Source organism: Nycticebus coucang, chromosome 18 (assembly GCF_027406575.1).
Source record: "Nycticebus coucang isolate mNycCou1 chromosome 18, mNycCou1.pri, whole genome shotgun sequence".
Taxonomy (NCBI): Eukaryota; Metazoa; Chordata; class Mammalia; order Primates; family Lorisidae; genus Nycticebus; species Nycticebus coucang.
In genome coordinates this window covers 9,068,452-9,092,236 of record NC_069797.1, presented here as the reverse complement: position 1 = coordinate 9,092,236, position 23,785 = coordinate 9,068,452, and the positions used below count along the sequence as shown (strand labels likewise).

General features: G+C 41.2%; 1 long non-coding RNA gene across 1 annotated transcript in view; it reads left to right on the top strand.

Annotated features, from left to right (window-relative positions):
* Positions 1 to 23,370, top strand: part of LOC128570845 (uncharacterized) — a 36,035-nt gene extending 12,665 nt beyond the window's left edge. Inside the window, exons 2-3 of the long non-coding RNA XR_008375647.1 lie at positions 10,710 to 10,855; positions 23,227 to 23,370. This is a non-coding gene — a long non-coding RNA (uncharacterized LOC128570845). The remainder of the gene's footprint in view (positions 1 to 10,709; positions 10,856 to 23,226) is intronic.
* The last annotated feature ends 415 nt before the right edge of the window (positions 23,371 to 23,785 follow it).

Genomic DNA, 23,785 nt, shown 5'->3' with positions numbered 1-23,785 from the left:
ATGGACAAAATGGACCTAACAGACAGAGAATATTTCACCCAAGAGCTGCAGAATACACCTTATACCCCAACAGGACATTGAGCATTCTCCGGGATTGACCATATATTAAGAACACAAAACAAATCTTAAAAGTTTTTTAAAAACTGAAGTTACATCAAGTATCCTATTTGACCATAGTTTAATAAGACCAGAAATCAATGAGGAGGCACATTTGAAACTATGAAAATACATGGAAATTTTTAAGGGAGAAATTAGGAGAGAAATAAAAAAATCTTGAAACAAATGAAGATAGAAACACAACAAACCAAAAACCATGCTGTGCAGCAAAAGCAGTAGTATTAGAAGGCAAGTATATGGCAATAAATTTGTACATCAAAAAACTAGAAAAATTTCAAATAAGTAACTTAATGATGCATCACAAGGAACTAAAAAAGAAAGAACAAACCAAACTCAAAATAAGTAGAAGAAATGGTAAAATAAAGATCAGAGCAGAAATAAATGAAATTGGGAACAAAAAAGTTCAAAAGATCAACCACATAGCAAGTTGGTTTTTTGAAAAGGTAAACAAAATTGTCAAACCATTAGCTAGACCAGGGGTGGGGAAACTTTTCATGTTGGAAGGCTACATTAATTTAACTGTAATCAAATAAGGCTACATTCAAGAAACTCCAAACAGATACACTTCAAATGTACAGTATTTTGTAAAAATCTAACTACTATGTGCTTAATGTTATAAAAAAAAGAAAACCTCTGTTAATTTTAAAGTTAACTAACCTTTGTTAGGCTTTGTTGTGTTTGCTTTTTGTTGGAAAGCATCTGAATGTTTGGTTGCATCATGGAGGTCCACAGTGTCAGTTGATCCTCTTGTGGGAATCAGTCATTTGTGACTTTAAGGGCATCTTGATTGGTGTTAGATAGGAGAATGTAGATTTGCATCAGTAGGTGGTTGAAAAGCAAGAAAGCATTTTTTGATTATGTTGCTGAGGTGAGGGTATTCTATTGCATTTTCCCATGTTTCCACTGGAACATTTTTTAGCATCGAACAATGACTTTACAATGTCGTCTGCTGGGAGCTCAGTCAATTCCATCTGTAGTCCCTAAGGTGACTTGGTGATATCAACTAGGTGAAGCCGAAGTGCTAATGTGAGAGTGACATCATGATTCTAAAAATCAGTGAACCTATTCTCCAATAGTCTATGATAGCTGTGTATTTTTCAAATAATTCGCATACACCATTCTACTCATCAATGACCTTTGCTAACTATAGAAAATGTTCATCTGAAATTTTCTTTTGAAGAAGCATTTTGAAAAAAGATAGGTTTTTATAGAAATGCTTGAATTTTTTTCCATAGCATTTTCCTTATTACATATAGAATTAGTTTTACCTTGCAAAGAAATATTCAAGTTGTTTTGATTTGCCATGATATCACACAGATATGCTGCACTCCTATAGAAATCTTCTGCTAATAATTCACATTTCTGGGCGGCACCTGTGGCTCAAAGGAGTGAGGCACCAGCCCCATATGCTGGAGGTAGTGGGTTCAAACCCAGCCTCTGCCAAAAACTGCAAAAAAAATAAATAAATAAAAAAAATAAAAATAAAAATAATTCACATTTCTGATTCCTTCTTCATAAAATTTAACTGTCTGTTTTTCCAGAGATAAAATTTTGGCTAACACCTGTCTGTGTGATAGCCAGCACACTTTAGAATGATACAATAAATCCACAGGGAATACCTCATCTTTCAATGTTATCTTGTTATGAAACTGACCATGCCATGTATCATTTGTGGAAATATAGTTAACAATACTTACAAATACAGTAGAACCTCCGTAGTTGACCATCTTCCTACATTGACCACTCCTTCTAATTTATAGACTGGACATGTACTGCATGTACTCTATGAAAGTTCCTTATGTTGACCACATCTGTATGTTGACCACTTTATTACAGTCCCATGGTGGTCATCCCCCAGAGATTCTACTATAGTAGCTTTAGCAAAGAGATTTTGCTGATGCAAGATACAATGAAAAGAGATGAAAGCATCTGAATCTGTTAATATATTTTTAAAACATCTGTGAAATAAACCCTTCATGTTATCTTGTCGTGGAAAGTGCACGTCTATATATTCACCCACTAAATTTCAAATTCAGTCCAACTTCAGGACATTTATCTTGAAAATGTTTGGAGGTATCTATTCCCTGTGTTCTGCTTGCAAGTAACTCTTTGTAGTAAAGAAAATCTTCTGTTATGACCTGAATTAAGTATAAAACCTGCACCGAGACAGTAGTTATCAGTCAATTCATCCAAAGTGATTGAATAATCTGTATTTTTCTTTTGATGTATGGCATGGAGTTGTTCTGTTAAGTTGAAGGCTAGTTCATGCTGCCAGTTATGATTTTCCTTGAAAGAGACACTTGTTTGGACTTTGAAATGTTATCAGGATCTCGGTATCCTACCCACTTTGACAGTGCATTCTTTCATAATTTCTACGTCACTGAATGGCTTCCTTTCATTCCTAAATACATAAGCTACTTTATAAGTTGCTTCAGTAGCATTATTTCCAGGCCTTCTTGCTGCTTGAAAGAATTGTCTTTGCTTTTGCTTTTCATCTTTTAAATTCTACCATACAACCTTTTACACCTCTTCCTCTAATTTAAAATATTTGTGGTCCTTATGAATGTTGTAATTCTGGTGAGCACTAAATTTCTTTAATGTTGCTATTGCAAATGGGCAAAAATAGAAGTAAATATAATAGAATATCTTCTTGTGAGTTAAGACTCTCCATAAGCAAAATACTGAACCTTTGACAAATAGCATGCTAAACAAAATTTTAAATGGATCATAAATTTAAATGTCAAACAAAATTATAAAACTCTTCAAAGAAAACATAGGTCTGATCGGAGTATATGGTTAGGTATGTGGAACTGGGAAGCAATGAAGCTGTAAAGAAATATTAAACTCTAGTATAGAAATCAGCAAATATTTTCTTTAAAAGGTCAGGTAGGGCTTGGCACCTGGGGCTCAAGTGGCTAAGGCGCCAGCCACATACACCTGAGCTGGCGGGTTTGAATCCAGCCCGGCTCACCAAACAACAATGGCAGCTGCAACCAAAAAATAGCAGGGCATTGTGGCAGACACCTGTAGTCCCAAATCACTTGAGCCCAGGAGTTGGAGGCTGCTGTGAGCTGTGATGCCATGACACTCTACCCAGGGTGACAGCTTTAGGCTCTGTCTCAAAAAAAAAAAAAAAAAAAAGTCAGATAGCTTATGGTGCAATGACTTTGATGCAGTGACTTAACTCCACCATTGTAGTGTAAAGGCAGCCAAAGACACCCAAAGGCGACATGTAAATAAATGGGCATCGCTGTTCCAATAACAGGCATCCAGCCTTACAGCCATAGTTTACCAAACTCTTCTCTAGTTAGTAGTATATTTTTTATCAGTGACATGGGTTAGAAATGGTTAAATTACTTTAATGTGTATTCTAAGATGGAGGAAGTAAGAAAATAGGTTCTGGATAATAGCCAGAGGCTATCTGAACCGGGAACACAAATGAAATGGAAAGGCATTTATGTGAATGTATACACATGTGTACACACAAACACACAATAAAATATTAGCAAAGGAGAAGTGTGGTTGAAATGTGGTTCAACCTTTGACTACAGGTTGAAAGTATACAAAGGCATTCATTATAATATTTAAAGCTTTTTCTTCTGAAGTAACTTAAGACTTATAGAAAAGCTTGAAAGAATTCAAAAATAGCTTACTGCTCTATATTTTTTTTGGACACCACTAAATGGTTTTTGGATGTTTTCACACTTTTCCTCCAAAGCACAGAATCTCTCTGTCCAGAGATTTATTAATTGGGCAAGTTCTTATAAGAAAGGCTTGAGAAAGAGAAGAGACTTAAAATTATGACACTGGAACATTTTTGCTGTATATTATGACAAGACGTGTTCTCCACAGGTGAAATTATACTACACATTCTTGACAAGTGATCTTTAATTCCATTTATCCCCTACAAAGGAAAGCACTGGAGGTGATATTAAGAGGATAATATAGGGATTTCTGGGAGGGAAAATTAGCCAATGTTGCTCTTTTAACTATGAAATAATGAATTACTTTCAAGGTACCTCAAGAGTAAACAGACAAACCCAGATGTCATATTATCTTTAAGAATGTTAATGGACGGGAGGCTGGATTACTTGAATTCAGGAGTTGGAGACCAGCCTGAGCAAGATGAAGACCTCATCTCTAAAAATAGCTGGGTGTTGTAGCAGGTGCCTGTAGTCCCAGATGCTTGGGACACTGAGGCAAGAGGACTACTTGAGCCCCAAGAGTTTGAGGTTGCTGTGAGCTGTGATGTCAAGGCACTCTACCATGGGCAACAAAGTGAGACTCTATCTCAAAGAGAAAAGAAAGAATGTTAATGCATATACAATTGATTTTTTGACTGATAACATTACTAGAAGGAAAAATTAATGCAGATAATTTACTGGATCAAGCAATCCAAAAATATTATCAACTACTAGAGCTGAATAATTTTTCAAAAACTAGTTGGATATTAATAAAATGTAAATAGAGTCTTATCTTTGTTCACATTTGACATCTTTAAAAACAGGCTCTTATAAGTACACAACATGCTACACTGAAGACCAAGAAGTGCTGAAAGTGGATCCAGCATTCTTGTTCCCTGATCAGTCCGTTGGTTGGCCTATATCTCTGAATAACACTTCAGCTGACAATAAATGTCTAATATTCTGATTATAAATAAAGCCTGTCAGGTGTTAAATCAGATTTATCTATACGTAAATATGTGTTTGAGTTTTACATAATGGTTTTATTAGTGTTCACTTCAAGTTTTAGAAAATATAATAATTAACTTACTTAATGAACTTGAACTTCGTTCCATATAACCAGAAAGCCATTAGATACTTTTCAGATCAGTCCTTTTGTTTTGATTTCTTAATCAGTTGTCTACCATTTTTTCTTTTTTTTGAGACAAAGTCTCACTATGTCGCCCCCAGTAGAGTATGTGGCATCACAGCTCACAGCAACCTCAAACTCTTGGGATTAAGTGATTCTCTTACCTCAGCCTCCCAAGTAGCTGGGACTATAGGCACGTGCCACAACGCCTGGCTGTTTTTTTGGTATAGTTGTCAATGTTGTTTAGCTGGCCTGGGCAGAGGTCAAACCCACCAGCCTCAGTGTATATGGCTGGCACCATAACCACTGTGCAACGGGCGCCTTTTTTTTGTTTGTTTTTCAGACAGAATTTCACCTTGTAACCCTCAGTAGAGTGCCATGACATCATAGCTCACAGAAAACTCAAACTCTTGGGCTCAAGTGGTTCTCTTGCCTCAGCCTCCTGAGTAGCTGTGAGTATAGGCACCTACCACAGTGCCCAACTATTTTTAGAGGTCTTGCTCTTGGTCAGGCTGGACTCAAACTTCCGAGCTCAGGTGTTCCACCCACCTTGGCCTCCAAAAATGCTAGGATTACAGGCATGAGCCACTAGGCTGGGCCTAGTTGTCTACCAGTTTTAACCATTTCAAAACAACTAATTGATAAAAAGCAGATCAGCCTTAAAATATATACCTCAAAAGTTCTCAGCAGGTTTAAGGTAAATACACCATATAGAGGTATTAGAAACTGCAGCAATTTCAAACTGCCAAGAAACACAAAGAAAAACAACTAAAATGTGGTGCTTTTAGGTAATATAATCACTACCACCACCGATAGGATGATGTAAATGCTATTAGATGCTCATAAGGTCATTTCCTCTTTAGAAAACCGAGCTACTAATAAAATATCCATCTATATTATCAGGAGGAATAAACACAGTGAGTTGCTCAATAACTATTAATTATTGGCTTAGTGCCCATAGCACAGTGGTTATGCCACTAGCCATATACACCAAAGGTGGCAGATTCAAGCCCAACCTGGGGCCAGGTAACCAACAATGACAACTGCAACAAAAAATAGCCAGGCATTGTGGCAGGCACCTGTGGTCCCAGCTGCTTGGGAGACTGAGGCAAGAGAATTGCTTGAGCCTATCAGTTTGAGGTTGCTGTGAGCTGTGACGCCACGGCACTCTACCAAGGGTGACATGGTGAGACTATCTTAATGTTAACTATTATTTTTACTAATTTTTGATGTTAATCATTTCTCTGAAAAGTTTCATACTTATCAACTAGAAAAAAAATAGCACTATTATTTTAAATTTGCTTTAAATGCGGGTATTACCTAAAAGAAAAGTCTTGTGATTCCTTCTCTTGTTTCAAGTGATAGGGATATGAATTCCTTCCCCTTAATTTTTGAAAGAAAAAGAACTCTTTACTCCTCACTATGTCATGTCAACAGTTTTACTGACCAAATAGCTATGCCATATCATAATTGGCTCATTTAATAAAACTTTAGATGTTCATTATTAAAATTTTTAGAATACCGAAGCTGTATTTCATGATTTGGAGATTTAATTTTGGTTTAAAGCTTCCTATACTAAGGAAGGAAGATAAATCATGAATTATGTTTATAACCAATCAAGAAAAATTAAAAGCACATTAATTTACATTTTAAATGTCATCAATGAGACAAAAACAGTAAGAAATCAGGTCTTAGTTAATGAAAGGTAGTAACTGTCCATGTCATCCTATCAAGTTATAAAGTAGCTACATGTTAAATGTTATAACCATTTTCCCATAAGGGTATATTTCTCCATATTCATCTTTCATCTTGATGTGAGGAAATACCAAGTTTTGTTTATCATACTGTGCCTCAGCCATAGGGTTCTAGATGTAGTAAGTCCTTAAATATTAGCTGATCAAAAGAAGTATTCTCAATTGTTTCATATTCATTACCATTATAGCCAACAGTGGCTATAGTATTTTCATGGTTCTAAATGAGTTTTACAACATTCAGATTGTGTAACATAGATTATTAAGTCATATGAAGTCATCACAAAATTTTCTTTTATATTCTCCAAGTCAGTTAAACAAGATAGCTGTGGATATAGCCAGGCTTTATGGTGGGTGCCTGTAGTCCCAGCTACTTGGGAGACTAAGGCAAGAGAATCGCTTAAGCCCAAGAGATAGAGGTTGCTGTGAGCTGTGACAACACAGCACTCTACCGAGGGCTACCTAGTAAGACTCTGTCTCAAAAAAAAAAAAGATACCTATGAATGGGTTTGCTTTATTGTCCTTATGTCTTCAGTTAAGATTCCACATTGTTCTGTGATTCAACCAAGGAAGAAATTGTATTTTTTTGTAGTTCATGTAGATTATTCCAAGTATACTGAGGTAGCAATCCAATTCCTTTCTCTGAACTTCTAGCTTGGAAGAAAATAGGAAAATTAGTTTCCTTCTTCTTTTTTTTTGTAGAGACAGAGGTTTACTTTATTGCCCTTGGTACAGTGCTGTGGTGTCACAACTCATAGCAACCTCCAACTCCTGGGCTTAGGTGATTCTCTTGCCTCAGCCTGGTGAGTAGCTGGGACTACAGGTCCACCACAACACCCAGCTATTTTTTTGTTGCAGTTTGGCCAGGGCCAGGTTTGAACCCCGCCACCCTTGGTATATGGGGCCGGCGCCTTACCCACTGAGCCACAGGCGCCGCCCATTAGTTTCCTTCTTAACATGTCAATTTTTAGATATTAAGAACTTAACATCTGGGGTTGTGCCTGTGCCTCAGTGAGTAGGGCGCCAGCCCTATATACCAAGGGTGGCGGGTTCAAACCCGGTCTCGGCCGAAGTGCAACAACAACAACAAAATAGCTGGGTGTTGTGCCAGTTGCCTGTAGTTCCAGCTACTCGGGAAGCTGAGGCAAGAGAATCACCTGGGCCTAGGAGTTGGAGATTGCTGTGAGCTGTGACACCATGGCACTATACCCAGGGTGATAAAGTGAGACTCTGTCTCTAAAAGAAGCAAGAAAAAACATATATAAACATAGTGATATGTCTCATGATGATATGTCTATTGTCTAGCAAAGCTTAAGATGACAGAATAGCAGTCAACATTGTTTTTCCAAGACTTATCAAATGTAATTCTCTAAAAGTATTTTCAGAGATATACTAACAATCAATTCTTGTTGCACAGTTTTACTTTGTGCTGCTAATGCTTGTTCTTTTAATATCATTTTCAGAATCTGAGAAACATGAGTACACACATTTTCTGGAATAGACCTGAGAGATCCAAGTACTACTGTGGTAATGCTGTCTAATGCAGAGACACTGGAAGACAGTAGATTACCCATAACAAAAAAAAAAAAAAAAAAAAAAAGAAAAAGGGAGGTAAACTTTGACATAAGTATATTTAAATAGAGCTCAAACCATTTCAGAGAGTTTGACAAAATTGTATCCTTGAGGAATTTTCAATAACAAGTAAGCTTAAAATAACTGGCTCACTACATAAGAAAGGAAATATGTTAAATATACGTTATACGTGTTCTCAAGTGTTCTGTAGGACCTTGACATATTTGTAAGTGTATGAGACCCTTAATTATAGCTCCCAATAAACCAAGAATTAGAATATTCTAAAATTAATCTCTAACCAAAACTAACATTTTAATAATTATTATCAGTATTCCTACTATAATACAGTAGGAAGAGTTCATAGAAGAAAAGAGAAACTATAAATCAATACCAGAATTTATAGTGGTTGTCTTAGTGTGACTGAAGCCTAGGTGATTTTTTTATTTTTACATTTCTGGATCTACAAATTTTCTATAAGGAGGATAGTATTTCATAATAAACTATACTGAAGATATATATATATGGGATAGAAATGGAATGGTTAAAAATAAGGATACAGGCTCAGCGCCTATAGCTCAGTGGCTAGGGCACAGGCCACATACACTGGAGGTGGCGGGTTTGAATCCAGCCCAGACCTGCCAAACAACAATGACAACTACAACCAAAAAATAGCCGGACGTTGTGGTGGGCACCTGTAGTCCCAGCTACTTGGGAGGGTAAGGCAAGAGAATCGCTTAGCCCAAGAGTTTGAGGTTGCTGTGAGCTGTGATGCCACGGCATTCTACCCCTGGTGACAGCATGAGACTGTGTCTCAAAAATAAATAAATAAATACATAAAATAATGATACATACACATACTCTGACAATCTATAAGAAACCTTCAAGGTAGATGTTCCCAAAAGAAAATAAAGTTGGGGAAGAGGAAAGAGGTGGGGAGAGAGGGGAGCAGGGAGGAGGATTGGTGTCCTCTCACCTAATGGGTACACTATAGGGGTATATGGCACACCTCCTAGGTGAAGGGCTCAACTACAACTTGGACTTGATCTACCAAATGCAGACAACATAATGTAATCATTTCTACCCTTATATTAATCTGAAATGAAAAGGAAAAGAAAGGAAAAATGTTTGCATACAAAAAACTAGAAAGAGACCCAGGAAATGTAACAGTAATATCTATAGGGAATGGGCTAGGATCGGGAATAAAGAGGACGTTTATAAATACACTCTTAATCATTTAACAAACAGCATTTTGTAGAAAACAGGTGGGGGGAAGTAACGTTGAAAGGTAAAAGTAACTTTTAAGACAGCCAACATACCCTGCTCCAGTCACATACCGGAAGCTGGCTGGTCAATGCACGTCTGAAGCCTGAGAAAACTCCTCAGGGATCTTAATTAAACTTTGAACTAAACTTTGGGAAGAGAGGGAAGGCTCACCACCCTCTAAACTGCCTTAACCGGACCCCTCCTCATGCTGTTGCTTCCCCTCACCCTTGGCCCATGTGTAGTAAATCGATTAATGGCATATGTAAGAACTAGAATTGGATCAGTAAAACTGCTCCTTTTAAACAAAACCCATAAGTGTACCCCTCTCAATCAGGAGATTCAAAGATTCTAATCAGAAACACAAAACCAGTGGGGAATGTTGGGTCTGAAGCAGTTGGAAACTAGGAACCAGGGTGACTCCATCTTGAACAGCATCCATTTTTGCCCTTGGTTTGAACAGCTGGTAGAAGTTTCCATGCACTTGCCCACAATAACCCCCAAGTTCTGCTTCTGTAAATAAGCTTGCTCAACACCTGGAAAGTCCCAGGCCCGCCCTGCACCACATTCCGTATAAACCTACCAACAATTAAACCTTCACTGTTGTTGTCCCGTAGTCATATTGGGTCGGAACTGCTGGTCAATCAACCTAAAATAAAAGGCTATAACACCTCAATTGAAAATCTGAAGTGTTCTTCTTTTGTGGCTCGCATTTCTGGCACAACACCAGGAATGTTTATTGCCCCTCTGCTAACCATTTATGCAAGCAAGGAAAAGTGATTTTGCCAATTTATTGCAGTAATTATGCTTCCTGAAAAATTTTTTCCTATTACGTTCTATCACTTTCTCGAAAATACACCTAATAAGAAATTAAAGACTCACAAAATCTTCCATTGTTAGAAAGTACTAAATTCTTTGTGACTCGTTAGGCTCAATCATCACCAAAAAGAAAAAGCACCATAGCATCATGATTCTACAAGTCCACAAAATACACTACAAAGTCATGATCCATTTTCAAGACCCCAGGACTAGTTTTTTCTTAAGTCAGCATTTCTAGGGAGAAAAATATAGATGAAAGAGTAAAATAATGATTTTTAAATTAACAGAAATATCATTTGGAATGAATAAAATAATCTCACAATTAACACTTAAGCACAGAAAGTTACTTCTATGCATTCTCTAATTTGTTTAACTTAGGGAGACAAGATGGCTGACTGAAGCCAGCTTTCCACAGAGGCTCCCATCCAGAAGAAGAGTTAAAGGGCAGAAATTTACCAACTAACCAGGTGGATTAGAGCTGCACCAAGAGAGAAGGTTGAAGAACACACATCAACCATGCTGAGGTGAGCTGTGACAAACAAAAGGTACAAAATCCATCACCAAGTGGATGGGAGTCCCCTTCCCCATGAGAACGGCTCAAAGTGCCCCACAAACAAACGAGCAGAGTTCAAAGGTCCTCCCACTATACTCCACCCTCTATAAACTGGACCTACTTCCCTTACTAGGGTGCCACAGCGTTCTCCTGCCAGGCATAAAACTGTATAAACTGTACATATTCTCTACCTGCAAGTCTGAGCTCCCGGCACTCCCCTCTACTCTCACTCTGAGGTCTGGAGGCCTGTCCAGATTCTTGGATGATTTCTCGAGGGGTGTGGACAAGGCCTGGACTGCAGCTGGTCTAGTGCTGATTCTGCGGCACAGGAGTGAGGAGAGGATGGCTGGCTGAGAGGGAACCACACCGGAGCGGCGGTGCCCTGAGGGACAGAGCAACAGCTGTTTTTGGCAACAATAGGGCTCACCCCCAGATATTCCAAGCCACACCCCCTGTCTCTGGGCAACCAGAGGAGGCTGGGCATCTTCTCAAGTGGCAAACACCATGGAACAGAAGTGGGACGGAAACGCAGGCCCCATGAATAAAGGGTTTGCCTGAGGCGGTACTGGCCTAGGTGGAGTGCACAAACTAGGAAATGCACGCGCAGAACTGGCTGACTCCTAGGGTGGGGCTTATCCAGAGAACAGCTTTACTTAGCCTAAGTTGCACCTAGCCCTCAGGGGATCTCAGCCTAGACAAAGGAGTGCAGGAGGCTAGAACTGACAGCTAACCAAGCTGTGAATACACACCTTTGCAGCAGCAAAGACAGGGCCTGAGGTGCAGGTTCTGTGAAATCAAAACAGTATCTCTTCTGCAGAGGAATTTAGCCAGGACAGAAACAAATTCTGCAAAGTTGTTCTGTTCGGTCAGTAACATCAATCAGGGGCGGGGCTGGAACTGAGTGAACACCCCCCAGCCTTCATCAAGTGCCCGAGGTTGTCAGGCCTCACCTCCCCTTGCTGGATAGAGGCAGAGTGCAGCGGCCTGGCTGAGCAGATATAAATTTCCTTGTGATTCAGGCAGGTGGAAACCCCTGGAGTATTCTGTTCACTAGAGGCAAATGGGTCACAGCCCTGCGGGGCTATCAGTGACTGGGTGTGACAGAGGTACAAGGTGGGGAAGGAGGCATTGACCTTCCCAGACTAATCTATTTGCTGGGTGGGTCCTCCTGACTTCACTGAGCACCTGAGCAAGTCATATCGGAGTTGTCACCAGACTCCTGTGATCCAGTTGCCAGAGACCTTTAAAACTCTCCCACCTGAGACAGGTGCTGACTGAGATAATTGATTTGGACCTCTTGAACTGAGCCAATTGCCCCAGGACTATTCAAGTGGTGCCCTGGGTGTGTGGTTGTAGAAAGGTTTGATTTTCCTTTTCCAATTGTTGCCTTTGGGGGGCGGGGTGATGTAATTGCTGGTATTTCTCCACAGCTGAGACTTCAACCCAGAGCAACTGTTTCACTAGGGTCGAACAGAGAACAGCTGAAAACAACACAGAACCACTTAGCCCCACCACACCAAACAGGTCCCCAGTTTCTCTGGCCATAGCACTGTATGGGTCCTCAACAAAGCTCCAGGGGAGATTTTTTTCCAGGGGCAAAATCAAACAGTGTAAAATAATCATGGGGTGGAATTCACGGAAAAACTCTGATAACATGAATAACCAGAATAGATCAACCCCCCCCAAGGAAAGATATGGCAGATGTAACTGAAGATCCCATTCAAAAACAGCTGGCCAAGATGTCAGAAATCGAATTCAGAATTTAGATTGCAAACAAGATTAATAGAATGGAGGAAAATTTGGAATTAGAAATTCGAGGAGAAATTCAAAACTCGGAATTAGAAATTGGAGGAGAAATTAAAAAGTTGTCTCAGAGAATTTAATGAATTTAAAGACAAAACCACCAAAGATTTTGACGCACTGAAGCAAGACTTTGCAGCCCTCAAAGATCTGAAAAATACAGTAGAATCCCTTAGTAACAGAGTGGAGCAAGCAGAAGAAAGGATTTCTGACATTGAAGACAAAGCCTTTGAACACTCCCAAACTCTCAAAGAGGAAGAGAAATGGAGAGCAAAAACGGATCATTCTCTCAGAGACCTCTGGGATAATGTGAAGAAGGCTAATGTCTGCATCATTGGAATCCCTGAAACTGATGAAGTGGCCTCGCTAGGCATAGAGGCCCTTCTCCATGAAATTATGAAAGAGAATTTTCCAGACATGCCAAGAGATTCTGAAATTAAGATTGCACACAGTTTCAGAACCCCAGCACAACTCAATCCGAATAAGACATCCCCCAGACATATCATAATTAACTTCGCTAAAGTTAATATGAAGGAGAAAATTCTCAAAGCAGCCAGACGTAAGAATTCCATTACCTACAAAGGGAAGAATATTAGAATGACTGCAGATCTCTCTGCTGAAACTTTTCAAGCTAGAAGAGGGTGGTAATTGACTTTTAAAATCCTAAAGCAAAATAACTTTCAACCCCAGATCCTGTATCCAGCTAAACTGAGTTTCATTTATGATGGAGAAATTAAATACTTCAATGACATTCATATGTTGAAGAAATTTGCCATAACCAAACCAGCTCTTCAGGATATTCTCAGACCTATCTTCCATAATGACCAACCCAATCCTCTACAACAAAAATAAAGTCACTCAGAAACTTTTGATCAAACTCCAACTTCTACAGTAGTGAAAGGATTAAAAATGTCCACTGGACTTTTGAAAAACTCAATACCCAAAATTTTACCAGAGTTATCAATATTCTCCATTGATGTGAATGGCTTAAACTGTCCTCTAAAGAGGCACAGGTTAGCTGACTGGATACAAAAACTCAGGCCAGATATTTGTTGCATGGAAGAGTCACATCCTACCTTAAAAGATAAATATAGACTCAGGATGAAAGGATGGTCATCCATGTTTCAGGCAAATGGTAATCAGAAAAAAGCAGGTATTGCAATTCTATTTGCACATACAATAGGCTTTAAACCAACAAAAGTAAGGAAGAATAAGAATAGTCACTTCATATTTGGTAAGGGTAATTCTCAATATGATGAGATTTTAATTATTAATATCTATGCACCCAACCAGAATGCACCTCAGTTTATAAGAGAAACTCTAAAAGACATGAGCAACTTTATTTTCTCCAGCTCCATAATAGTTGGAGATTTTAACACTCCTTTGGCAGTGTTGGATCAATCCTCCAATAAGAAGGTGAGCAAAGAAATTTTAGGTTTAAACCTAACCATCCAACATATGGATTTAGCAGACATCTACAGAACATTTCATCACAACAAATCGGAATACACATACTTCTCATCAGCCCACAGAACATACTCCAAAATCGATCACATTTTAGGTCACAAGTCTATCCTCAGTAAATTTAAAGAATTAGAAATTATTCCTTCCATCTTCTTGGACCACCATGGAATAAAAGTTGAGCTCAGTAACAACAGGAATCTGCACTCTCATACAAAAACATGAAAGTTAAATAACCTTATGATGACTTATAGCTGGGTCAGAGATGAGATTAAGAAGGAAATTGCCAAATTTTTGGAACAAAATGACAATGAAGACACGAATTATCATAACCTCTAGGATATCAGAAAGGCAGTCCTAAGAGGGAAATTTATAACACTGCAAGCCTTCCTCAAGAGAACGGAAAGAGTGGAAGTTAACAACTTAATGGGACACCTCAAGCAACTGGAAAAGGAAGAACATTCCAACCCCAAACCCAGCAGAAGAAAAGAAATAACCAAAATTAGAGCAGAATTAAATGAAATTAAAAACAAAAGAATTATACAACAGATCAATAAATCAAAAAGTTGGTTTTTTGAAAAGGTCAATAAAATAGATAAACCTTTGGCTAACCTAACCAGGAAAAAAAAGAGTACAATCTCTAATATCATCAATCAGAAATGACAAAGACGAAATAACAACAGACTCGTCAGAAATCCAAAAAATTCTTAATGAATATTACAAGAAACTTTATTCTCAGAAATATGAAAATCTGAAGGAAATTGACCAATACTTGGAAGCACGTCACCTTCCAGGACTTGGCCAGAATCAAGTGGAAATGTTGAACAGGCCCATATCAAGTTCTGAAATAGCATCAACCATACAAAACCTCCATAAAAAGACAAGCCCGGGACCAGATGGCTTCAGGTCAGAATTCTACTTAACCATTGAAGAGGAATTAGTACCTATATTACTTAACCTGTTACAAAATGTAGAAAAAGAAGGAAGACTACCCATCAGGTTCTATGAAGCAAACATCACCCTGATCCCCAAACCAGCAAAAGACCCAACAAGAAAAGAAAATTATAGACCAATATCACAATGAATATAGACGCAAAAATATTCAACAAGATCCTATCAAACAGAATCCAGCAACACATCAAACAAATTATACATCGTGACCAAGTCGGTTTTATCCCAGGGTCTCAAGGCTGATTCAATATCCGTAATCTATAAGTACAATTCAACACATAAACAAATTAAAAAACAAAGACCATATGATTCTCTCAATTCATGCAGTAAAAGCTTTTGATATTATACAGCTTCCCTTCATGATCAGAACACTTATGAAAATTGGTATAGAAAGGACATTTCTTAAACTGATAGAGGCCATCTACAGCAAATCCACAGCCAATATCGTATTGAATGGAGTTAAATTGAAATCATTTCCACTCAGATCAGGAACCCGACAAGGCTGCCCATTTTCTGCACTGCTCTTTAACATTGTAATGGAAGTTTTAGTCACCACAATTAGGGAAGAAAAGGCAATCAAGGGTATCCATATAGGGTCAGAAGAGATCAAACTTTCACTCTTTGTAGATGATACGATTGTATATCTGGAAAACACCAGGGATCCTACTACAAAACTTTTAGAAGTGATCAAGGAATACAGCAGCGTCTCAGGTTACAAAATCAACATTCATAAATCGGTATACTTTATATATACCAAAAATAGTCAAGCTGAAAAACAGTTAAGGACTCTATTCCTTCACAGTAGGGCCAAAGAAGATGAAATATTTGGGAGTTTATCTAACAAAGGATGTGAAGGATCTCTATAAAGAGAACAATGAAACTCTAAGAAAAGAAATAGCTGAAAATGTTAACAAATGGAAAAACATACCATGCTCATGGCTGGGAAGAATCAACATTGTTAAAATGTCCATACTACCCAAAGCAATATAAAATTTTAATGCAATCCCTATTAAAGCTCCACTGTCATACTTTAAAGATCTTGAAAAAACAATACTTTGTTTTATATGGAATCACAAAAAAACTTGAATAGGCAAGATTACTCAGAAATAAAAACAAAGCAGGAGGAATCACGCTACCAGACCTCAGACTATACTACAAATCGATAGTGATCAAAACAGCATGGTACTGGCACAAAAACAGAGAAGTAGATGTCTGGAACAGAATAGAGAACCAAGAGATGAATCCAGCTACTTACTGTTATTTAATCTTTGACAGGCCAATTAAAAACATTCAGTGGGGGAAAAGATTCCCTATTTAACAAATGGTGCTGGGTGAACTGGCTGGCAACTTGTAGAAGACTGAAACTGGACCCACACCTTTCACCATTAAGTAAGATAGACTGTCACTAGGTTAAAGATTTAAACTTAAGACATGAAACTATAAAAATACTAGAAGAGATTGCAGGGAAAATCCGTGAAGAAATCGGTCAGGGCGAGTATTTTATGAGGAGGACCCCCTGGGCAATTGAAGCAGCTTCAAAAATACACTACTGGGACCTGATCAAACTAAAAAGCTTCTGCACAGCCAAGAACACAGTAAGTAAAGCAAGCAGATAGCCCTCAGAATGGGAGAACATACTTGCAGGTTATGTCTCTGACAAGGGTTTAATGACCAGAATCCACAGAGAACTCAAATGAATAAGCAAGAAAAGAACAAGTGATCCCATCACAGGCTGAGCAAGGGACTTGAAGAGAAACTTCTCTAAAGAAGACAAGGGCACAGCCTACAGACAAATGAAAAAATGCTCATCCTCTTTAATCATCAGAGAAATGCAAATCAAAACTACCTTGAGATACCATCTAATGCCAGTAAGATTAGCCCATATCACAAAATCCCAATACCAGAGATGTTGGCGTGGATTTGGAGAAAAGGGAACACTTCTACACTTCTGGTGGGAATGCAAATTAATACATTCCTTTTGCAAAGATGTTTGGAGAACACTCAGAGATCTAAAAATTGATCTGCCATTCAATCCTATAACTCCTCTACTAGGTATATACCGAGAAGACCAAAAATCACATTATAACAAAGATATTTGTACCAGAATGTTTATTGCAACCCAATTCACAATTGCTAAGTGATGGAAAAAGCCCAAGTGCCCATCGATTCACAAATGGATTAATAAATTGTGGTATATGTACACCATGGAATATTATGCAGCCTTCAAGAAAGATGGAGACTTTACCTTTTTCATGTTTACATGGATGGAGCTGGAACATATTCTTCTTAGTAAAGTATCTCAAGAATGGAAGAAAAAGTATCCAATGTACTCAGCCCTACTATGAAACTAATTTATGGCTTTCACATGAAAGCTGTAGCCCAGTTACAACCTAAGAATATGGGCAAAGGGGTGAGGGAGGGGAGGGAGGGAGGAGGTGGGTGGAGGGAGGGTGTGGTGGGATTACACCTGTGGTGCATCTTACAAGGGTATATGTGAAACTTAGTAAATGTAGAATATAAATGTCTTAACACAATAACTAAGAAAATGCCAGGAAGGCTATGTTCACTAGTGTGATGAAAATGTGTCAAACGGTCTATAAAACCTGTGTATTGTGCCCCATGATCGCATTAATGTACACAGCTATGACTTAATAAAAAAAAAAGACATTGGAAGAGAGATTTGCGCCACCTTGAGTTCCTACAGCCACATGGGTTTATTACTGTGTCTCAGTGAAGAAAGAACAGATCTAATGAATCAGAAGCTGTATTTTTGCAAAATACCAGGGGATTCATATCACATTGAAGTTTGAGAAGCACTGATCTGGAGCAGTGGGTTAATGCTCCCCTTCACTTTGGAATTACCTAGATCAGCACACTTGAACTTTCAAACTTTGATGGTATACTTAAATTATGCTGATTTAAAAAAGAAAAAGCAAATTCACTTACTGTGCTTTGAACTTCTTTCAAAAATAATTTAATTAATGATATTTAAAATTGTGGTGACACAACTAAGTTCCTGCCTTGGCACCACTCCCAGAGGGAGGGGTGCCTGACTTCCCTTCCCTTCTCCCTTGCCGCCAGAGACTGACTGAAGTTTAAAGTCTTGGGCTTCAGATTTTATTTTGGTTCCTGGAAGCCAGAAATGGTGCTTCTGAGGGAAAGATTCACCAGAGGGTGAAGAGCTGTCATTCAGCGGGTCTAGCCCCGAGGGTCCTCTCCCTGCCCTCTTCCCTCCCCTGCCCTAGGGTCGGAGCCGGGGAAGACAGGCCCAGGGGGAGAGGCACGCGGGGGAGGTGCTGCTCCCGGGAGGAGGCGCCCGTAGGCCTCACAGTAACTTTGGCACCGCGATCGATCGCTTTGCTGGAGGAGCTTCCGATCCAGCCCTGGTTTTGCCCTGAGGGGTTTGCCTGCAGAGTAACGCGGGCAGGGCCGGGCTCCTCACAGAAGAGACAACCCCTAGCGGGCCGCCCAGATGGACGCCCCCGGGGGAGCCCCACCACAGCCCCTCCTCCGACCGCTTCCTCCTCTTGGCACCCCTCCTCACCCCCTCACCCGCCCCCGCCCCCGCCCCCCAGCCGTGCGCACGTCCCCGCACCTCCCCCTGGCCCTGCCCGCCCCCTTCCGCACTGACCGCGCACGCGCCCAGGCAGCCTCCCGCCTCTCCCTGTTCAGCCGCGACCCCGACCCTGGGCCGGTGGGCTGCGGCTTTCCAACCGCTGAGACTTGGCGCCACGCGGCCACAGCGCCTGGGGGAGGCAGTGCGATTCAGTAACTCGCCGCCTGTGGACTAAAGAGGCCAATCCTCTTCGCCGGCTACCTCGGGAAACCGCCCCACCCCCACCCTTTGAGAGCCGCCCCTGATGGGTGGCTGACAGGCAAGCACGTTGGCCACGAGGATAATGGGAATGCTTAGCAGCCGCTGGGATGACAGGCCCCTGCTGTGGGAGCTGGCAACCTTCCTTGTTGTGCTCTTTGTGGCCCGGCCCAAGGGACTGGCTGTGAGTGGGTTGGATCCGTCCGTACCCTGGGGCGTGTGTGGTGGGGGGGGCGAGGGGCAAGAGGGCGGAAGTCTCCCCTCATCTGCGGGTTTCACGATGGCCTCTGGCTTCTCTCCCTCCCGGTCCCACCCAGCCGCCGCCCATCCTCTTTCTTCCTTTGGGAACTCTCCAGCCCTGTTCCACACACTTCAACCGCTGGGCCTGCCCGTCCCTGAAAAGGGGGTAGATGGACAGACAGGGACACACCCCACCGAGAGCCCCTGAGGATGAAGAGCTGTGGAGGCCGAACGGGGCTGTCAGGGGAGGAAGGCAGCTGGCTCGCGTTTGGCAAATGGTGACACTGAGTAGCCACGGCTTGTCTGAAGGCTATTGCCGTGAGCCTGAGAGTGGGGACAGTGTCAAAGGGTGTGGTGACTTATGTGGGATGTCTCCTTGCTCAGGACATAACACCCAACCCAACCCTGTCCGGCTGGGTCAGAGAGGGTCACGGGCCATGTACGAAAGCCATGGTGTGGCCATTTGGAATAGTTCCTGCCTCTCGAGAAGTCCAAAATTAGAAAGGACCTGGGGTGGTGCCCAGTGGCTCATTGGTTAGGGCGCCGGCCCCATATACCAAGGGTGGCGGGTTCCAACCCGGCCCGGCCAGACTGCAACCCCCAAATAGCCGGGCATTGTGGTCGCCTATAGTCCCAGCGACTCTGGAGGCTGAGGCAAGAGAATCGCTTAAGCCCAAGAGTTGGAGGTTGCTGTGAACTGTGACGCCGCAGCACTCTACTCAGGGTGACATAGTGAGACTCTGTCTCAAAGAAAAAAGAAAATATAAAAATAAATACAATAAAATGAAATAAAATAAAAAGGACTCTAGGTTCTGTCTTGACAGGCGGAAGGTAGGGAGAAGTTTAGCCTTGCAGAGCCTGCCCTGTCTGCCTCTCAGCACGCAACCGCACTGTAAATTCTGTGACGTTTCTTCCTTCCCTCAGCTGTTCTTGTCTGTCTTCCAAACCACGGTGGGGGGTACTTGGGGCAGGAGGGTTGGAGGGCAATGGAGGGGTGGGAGGAGAAGGAGAAATGGGGCAGGCCCATGTAGCCAGCCTCCTGGCCATGGTGGGCACAGCACAGGGTTGCCCCAGAAGGGAGGGGTGGTGTGTGTGTGTGTAGGGGTGTGCGTGTGTGGCGGTTTGGGGGGAAACGTGGACGGACAGACTGAGATGAGGGGGCTCCGAGTGACGGGCAGATATATAAGGTCCCCTGGCCCTAACATTATCTTCTATTCTTAAGAAGAGCTTTCCCCTAAACCCAATCTCTCCAGACAGAGTGAAAGCAGGTGCGGGAGCATGAAAAAATTTTTCTTTTTTTTTTTTGACAAGAGACTCACTTTGTTGCCCTCACTGGAGTACTGTGACATCATAGCTCACAGCAACCTCAAACTCTTGGGCTCAAGTGAATCTCTAGCCTCCGCCTCTCAAGTAGCTGGTACTACAGGCACCTGCCACGCCCAGATAGTTTTTTCTTTTTTTTAGAGATGGGGTCTTACTGTTGTTCTGGCTGGTCTCAAACCCAGGAGCTCAGGCAATCCACCCCTCTCAACCTCTCAAGTGCTGGGATTACAGGCATGAGCCACCAGCCCCGGCTGGGAGAATGATATTTAACTAAATCTCATTAGGCTAGGCTAGGTGAGGTGGTTCACACCTCTAATCCTAGCACTTTGGGAGGCCTAGCTGGGAGGATTGCTTGAGCTCACCAGTTTGAGATCAGACTGAGCAAAATGAGATCCCTCTTCCCCTATTAAAATAGAAACATTGAGGCAAGAGGATTGCTTGAGCCCATATTGGAGGTTGCTGTGAGTTATGAGGCTACAGCACTCTATTCAGGGCACTGGAGTGATACTCTGTGAGGAAAAAAAATTTCATTTTCCATAAATGCATAAATGAGTGGGTTATTTTGTTGTTTTTAGAGGCATACCCAGGCCCACCTTTTGAGGCAGCAGATGTACTATAAATCATGTGTGACTTTTTTCAGTGGTCTTGGTTCTTCTGCTTTTTTAAAACTTCTAGGTGGCGTCCATAGCTCAGTGGGTAGGGAGCCGGCTACATACATGGAGGCTGGTGAGTTCGAGCCCAGCCTGGGCCAGCTGAAACAACAATGACAACTGCTGCAACAATAACAACAAAAATAGCCAGGCGTTGTGGCGGGTGGCTGTGGTCCCAGCTACTTGGGAGGCCGAGGCAACAGAATTGCTTAAGCCCAAGATTTTGATGTTGCTGTGAGCTGTGACGCTACGGCACTCTACCCAGGGCAATAGCTTGAGACTCCGTCTCAAAACAAAACAAAACAAAACATCGACAATGTGGAAAAGAGAGGCAAATGCCAGGTTCGTGTAAGTGCATGCTCCAAAGTCATTGTCCGCTTTCTAACTGTAATGATGAAGCATGGTTACATTGGCGAATTTGAAATCATCGAGGATTCCAGAGCTGGGAAAATTGTTGAGAACCTCACAGGCAGTTTAAACAAGTGTGTAGTCATCAGCCCCAGATTTGATGTGCAACTCAAAGATCTAGAAAGATGGCAGAATAATCTGCTCCCATCCTGCCAGTTTGGTTTCATTGTACTGACAACTTCAGCTGGCATCATGGACCATGAAGAAGCAAGAAGAAAACACACAGGAGGAAAATCCTGGGATTCTTTTTCTAGGGATGTAATACATACTGAAAAATAAAATGCCTCAATGGAAAAAAAAAATATATATATATATCCATCCTATACTCTTTCTAACTCAAATCAGGTCACCCGCAAATGCTTTGAGCATAACCTACCTCTGCTCTCATAGCAACCTCAAACCCTGGGGCTCAGGAGATTCTCTTGTCTCAGTCTCCCGAGTAGCTGGGACTATAAGGGATCACCACTGCTGACTCACCTTGTCAGGTGACTGTAGCTAAAGGAAGTTTTTGAGTGGTAAGCTCAAGGACTAGGGGCTTCAACATTGCCTTTGAGTCAGGAGGCAAAGGCAAAAATCAGCAAAATTTATTTAAAAACTTTGCGAAGTTAAGAGAATACAACCTACTTCCCAGCCTCACTTGATGATGTTACTAGAGACAGGTTTTGAAACTGTGCTCCAACTTTCTCTGTAACCTTTAGTTAAAATTCTAAAGTGAAGAGGAAGCTCAGGAAGTACTCTAAATTGCTAACATAGTACCCATAAATGTACACACACACCCATAGGGAACATATATAGTTATGTTTGAGTCATTTGGAGGAAATTCTTTGCTGAATAAAGTTCTCATGAAAATCTAAACACAGATACTGATTGGATCACAAGGTGGAAGCAGCCTATAGGGAAAGTGTCTTCTGAGCACAAATCTGGTAAAAACTGCCACCTCACGCAAAGGGGCGCCTCTGTGAAAAAGTATCCCCCCATGTCTACGTCCGTATTTGTTCCCTAAAGTTACTTCAGAAGTAGCCATTCACTAAGAACTCGCACCAGTTTAGGCTGTGTGAGTAACACCCCACAGAGACTGCAGCAGGACCTCCTAGTCATTCCCCGGCCTCACCGGCCACCTTCAGTTGACTTGTTCCTCATAGACCGGACATGCTCCACATGTGTCAGTGCAGCAGGCCCAGTTCCTTATGCTGAGCAGTTTGTCACAGTCCTTTGGGTGGTCAAGTTACAGAGGTTCTACTGTCTTTGGAAGACAAAGCCTTGATTAGAATTCTAGAACCCTGGATTCCAGTAACAGACCCCACTGTCTACTTCATGACTATAGGCAACCTATTTCCTTATAGCATCTTTCATTTCTGATGGTATTGGGAGGCTGAGAACTTTGAAGGTGCTTGAAATAAGTATAGATATATAGTAATATGAGTGGTAGAAAAAATGGCAAATGAAATAGACCAAGCAAGAGAAACTGAATAATCTGTATAAGGCATCCTTATGCAATAATTGTCTTTTTAAATCTAGGGATTAGTGAGTTCCACCAATATATTACATGAGAACTGTATTTTCCCACAACCATAATTTCCAAAATCTATTTTGAAAGACCACCTTAACACCTCATGTTGTCATAACTCAAAAGAGGGATAGAAGAGTGGGTCCTGCCCTGTGTGATCAATGCCTTCTCTTGATCTCTCCATCTAGGAAGTCTATTTCACATTTTACCAAAAAAAAAAAAAAGTTTTCCAGGTTTCCTAAGTGGGTCACCGTACATGGGACCAATTCATGCAAAAGATTGCAACAGAAACAGTGATGGAGAATTGTCTGTTATGCCGCCCAGGAGCTCCCGCAAAGACCACACCACCAGGCAAGTTAAATTAAAGAAGAGTCCTTTATTGAAGAGCTGGCTAGTGACTGCCTCAGTGTCCCAACATGGGATTTCTGAGAGCAGCCCCGAGTTAATTGAGGCTCTGACTTTTATAGGGCAGAATATTTCCAGAGGGCAGAAAACATAGTCATAGAGGCAGAAAAACAGTGTTAGGGGAAATCACAAAAACAAGTTGGGGAGATCAGGAGGGTATGGCAGTTTAGTCAGTTTACAATGTTATGATCAGGAGAGCACTTAGTAACTCTACAGAACACATACAATCTATAATGTCCTACAGTAGTGCAGGGAGGGGGACTTCCAGGTGGGGGTCGTAAACAACATGATCACAAAAAGCGATAATCAGTGAGGATGTAATCAGGAGTGCAGCCAGGAAAC